General features: G+C 37.7%; 1 pseudogene; it reads right to left on the bottom strand.

Moving 5' to 3' along the window:
* Window positions 1-1,705: 1,705 nt before the first annotated feature.
* On the bottom strand, window positions 1,706-1,928 carry LOC123853557 (cyclin-dependent kinases regulatory subunit 2-like; annotated as a pseudogene).
* Window positions 1,929-4,843: the final 2,915 nt, after the last annotated feature.

Raw genomic sequence — 4,843 nt, forward strand, 5'->3', positions numbered from 1 at the left:
TCCTCAATACCCACCACCAGGCCAACCCATCCTCCCACCCCCCTCCCCCCGAGAACCCTCAGTTTGTTTTTCAGAGTCCATCGTCTCTCATGGTTCGTCTCCCCCACCTATTTCCCCCCCTTCATTCTTCCCCTCCTGCTACCTTTTTTTTTTTTCTCTTAACATATATTGCATTATTTGTTTCAGAGGTACAGATCTGAGATTCAACAGTCTTGCACAATTCACAGCGCTTACCAGAGCACATACCGTCCCCAGTGTCTATCACCCAGTCACCCCATCCCTCCCACCCCACCCCCCACTCCAGCAACCCTCAGTTTGTTTCCTGCGATTAAGAATTCCTCATACCTGATAATCTTTTTGAAGGACTAGTTTTTATTGCTTCTTTTATTTCTTCAAAAATTTGATGTGTATGTCCTTTATAGTCTTTATATCATAACTTTAATTCACTCAGACTTTGGTATTTTAAATATATTATTTCCATCTCTAGCCATATTTCACTTATAGTGGATTGCCTTATCTTATGCCAGGTGAACTTTGTAAATCCACACTTTGATTTGAATATTTGCAACTCTTACACATCTATACTAGGGAAACATCCCTTCAATAAAGATTTGCTTTCGCCTCCAGATGAAGTCAGTAGGACACTAGTTAGAGGACAGTGTCTCCACTTCTCAACATCTCAGAAGAGAAGTATGTGTTTCATTCCTCCAACTCATAGCTGATCAAAGATTCAGGTTCCCAGTTGCAGGGTGAAATGGGTATCCATCCTCTGGGCAGAGCTTATGGACATGTATACCATATCCCTACTGTTCTAGCCTCAATTCAAATTAATTTTCAGATGGAGAGGTAGACTTAGCAGACTTTTCTTACCTCTTCAGATACCTTTTTTTTTTAAAGCTACTTATCTCAAGTTCTGTGCTTTTCCCTTTCTTCCGTAATGTGTGGGTAACTCAGAACAAATATTTAGCGCTGGAGTGTAATGCAAATGAAACAGTTTTCTGTAGTCAATGTTGACTTTCTTTTTCTTAAATATATACTTCAGTTAGTGTGTTTTGCAACGGTTGTATAGCTTACAAGTACAAAAAAAGTTTCTTGCAATCAATCCAGGGTCTGGATTGATTGATTGATGCTACTCTAAAGTTTTGAGTCCTAGGTATTTGACTTAATTTACTCTAGTGAATTTATATTAGATGTTGATTTCCATCCCTCAAATTCATAAATAAAAAATTAAAAACTTTGAGATGTCTTCAGCTTTAAACAAATGCAGTCAGTGAATTCAGTTTTATTATGTATATGTAAATAAAATAGTTTTTATTACATATAATTTATAATGACAGTCTGCTAAAACATGACTTTTGGCAAAACAACTATTTGAAGGCATCTTACACAATTCTAGTTATACAAAACAGATTTCTTTTTATAAACACAACATACAAACTTTATTTAACAAAAGTAACAGGCAAAGCCAAACAGGCACTTACATTAAGAGAAAAACTGACCACAAAAATTTTATCTTAAGCATCTTACAGTAACCTACTTGCAGTCGCATTCAACTGTGCTCTGTTGTTGTGAAAAATAAAGCTCTTGCACAGGTATGATGAATTATTTGTATATTTTTAAAGTATTCACTGAATACTACCTTATATACACAAATACATTGTTTTTCTGAAAAAATATTTAATTGATGATCCCCAGATTTTATGCTTCATTTTTGTTGATCTTTTGGAAAAGGTGGTCTAAAGAGAAGAATATATGGTTCTGGCTCATGAGTCATGTAATGAACACAGCCTAGACTCTGTTGGACACCAAGTCTCCTCCAATCCTCTTCAGACATCAGATGGGTTGTTGGTACTTGTTTGGAAAGTTCTCTGGCACTTGTAGTACTTGTGGAAGTACTTGTCCGGATAATAGATCTGCTTGTGCACCATCCTGTGGGCAGGCAGTGCAAGGAAGACATGAAGAGTGGACATGGCAGACCACAGGTTCAGGTCAGGCCAAGGCAAAGACTTGATTGCTTATATAAAACAGATTTGACATCTTGTCAGTTATATTATTTTGTTTTAAAAATGTATATTCTGTTTACTTGGAGGTTGGCCTTTGTTGCACTTGAGAGTATATGAGTAAGTGGGTTAATGGGGTAGTCATTATGTGATCAATTAGAGCTCTCATAGTTTAAAACTCTTGTGATTTTAAAAAATAACTGGGACGCCTGGGCGGCTTAGTCCTTAAGTGTCTGACTCTTGATTTTGGCTCGGGTCATGATCTCAGGGTTCAGAGATTGAGCCCCACCTCAGGCTCTGTGCTCAGCACAGAGTCTGCTTGAGATTCTATCTCCCCATCTCTTTGCCACACCGCCCCCCCACTCTTGCATAAATAAATAAATAAAACCCTTAAAGAAAAAGAAAGAAAAGGTAACAGAGCATCAGGGTGCCTAAATAATGGATTTTTTAGAAATTTCCGGTATACATAAAATAGGAAGTGAATATGTAAATATAATCAGAAGTTAAATACATGTCTTTAAAAGGAAAATTATTGTCCTAATAACACCAGATTGCTTGGCCTAAAAATTAAGTAATTGGCTTTAATGCCCAACAGTCATGACATTTTTCAATATATATAAAAACATCGTTTCAGGCAATTGTTTGTCCATTGTTTATATATTGCAGCATAAACTATTGTGTCTGCATGATATGTTTTATACACTCCTAATGTGTTTCAGCATTTATCCTTAAATCTATAAAATAATTAAAGAGAAATTTTTAAGTTAAAACAATACTGTGTATTTCTAATTTTGTTCCAACTCCATAGAAATTATAAGAGACAATGGGCATCAGTAACCTTCCCTGGTGACCTGTGGGCCATCCTGGGACTTTCTGCATAGAAGGTAGTGATTTACATATTTTCTCAGAATCCTGCCAGGTAAGAGGGAGTGGAGAATTATAAAAAAGAGCACAATGGTTCTGTTTTTTATTTATTTATTTGAGAGAGAGGGAATGAGAAACAGAGAGAATGAGAAGGAGGAGGGTCAGAGGGAGAAGCAGACTCCCTGCTGATCAGGGAGCTCAATGTGGGACTCAATCCTGGGACTCTAGAATCATGACCTGAGCCTAAGGCAGTCACTTAACCAACTGAGCCACCCAGATGCCCCAGAGGAAAATAATCTTTAAGCATCCTCCCCACTAACCCGGAATCCAGATGTGGGCTAGATGCACCACCAGGCACCCCAAGATTCTGGGCCATTATTATTAGTCTTGCCTTGGTTGTTGGGTTGTCATACCTTTTTTCAATGACTTTAATCACAGACTAAGAGAGTACTAAGAGGTGCTCTGGGGATGCCATTATAATTAAGAGGCTGACTCCATTTTTGATGTTTCACTATTAATAGCTTTAATCCCCTGCATGCTCTACATTGGGAAACCAAGGAATTTAAAAGCCCATCACATGTCCTTTGATTTTGCATTATCTGTGGGAATTTCAACTAGTTGAAACCTCCAGATTGTTTGTGGGAATGCTGAACACCCCTTTCTCTTTTTTTTATCTGACCCCTTTATGAGCCCTTCAGCTCAGTGAGAGTCTCCAGTTTGTTGTGAGTACTAAATATACTTTATTCGTATTTATGGGTGGGTGTGTTGTGTCAACTGTCTTGACATCCAAATAAATCCCTGGGAGGGTAACCATGTTTGTCTCTGCAGGTATAAATGAAACGCTCCTCCTCATGTTCATTGTGGAGTAGCAGCCTAATTCCCCTTGATACTCAGGATCAATCACCCAGAATCAGAATATTTTTTTTTTGTTATTTTTTTTTTCTCATTGATTCAGTCACGTGAAGAATCCAATGTGACCAGGTGGCAGTTTTAATTTTTAGCTTATTGGCATTATGATTGTGTCCTCAGGTAGAAGTATTCCACTTTTTGGAACTAAGAGCTCTAGTCCAGCAGAGTTCTAAAGTCATGGGGACAGGAAGCAAATATTTTGCTACTGAATCTCCAGGATATGAGGGAGAGAAGCCATTTTCATTCCCATCCCTTGATTCCCAGACCCATGAATTCAGGCTATGAGAAAAATAACACCATACTTTGGATGCTAATTTAGAGCATATATCTCATTGTGGCAGATATTGCTCCAGCCCAGCAAGGTGCCACGTGGCTGGCACTGTAACTGAATCTTCAAAAGACTCTTCCACCATTCCATTAAGCTAACTGCTTCAAGATGATGGGGAGCATGGCAATCCCTGTGAATTCCAAGAGTGAGGACCCATTGCCACACTTCATTTACTGTCAAATGAGTTCTTTGATTAAAAGTGTTGCTGTATGCAATTCTATGTTAGTGGGTAAGGTGTCTGTAGTTTTGTCAGAAACATTGCAGAGAGGAAACGCACACACAAAAATATTCACAGTCTATCCTAGTAAGAAAAAAGTGCTGCTCATTCTACAATATTAAGGGTATAATATTGTCAATTTGCCTCCAGGAACCTGGTCAATAACTTTGGGGAATCAGCCATAGTCAGGGCTAAGGACTGGTCTTTACTATGGCAGATTAGATATTCAGCAATGGCTGCACCAGATCACTTATAGTGAATATTTGTGTTGAGATAACAATATATATTCACCATTGCTTTACTTTTGCTATTGCTATTGCATATACTTCATTTGGGATTCATTCATTTATTCATTAATCCATTCATTCATTTACAATATATTGTACTGCTTGTAGATATTTCCAGGTTTGTTAAATATTGATATTAAATTTCTTATCTTTCTGTTATTTTGGTAATTTCTGGAGAAGAGAGTGCCTCGATACTTAAAATTTTAAAACTAAAGGTTTATCTGGAAGTTACCTTTGG

This window comes from Mirounga angustirostris, unplaced genomic scaffold (genome assembly GCF_029215605.1).
Source record: "Mirounga angustirostris isolate CCGP_5_RB_7025 unplaced genomic scaffold, mMirAng1.0.hap1 SCAF_7, whole genome shotgun sequence".
NCBI classification, from domain to species: domain Eukaryota; kingdom Metazoa; phylum Chordata; class Mammalia; order Carnivora; family Phocidae; genus Mirounga; species Mirounga angustirostris.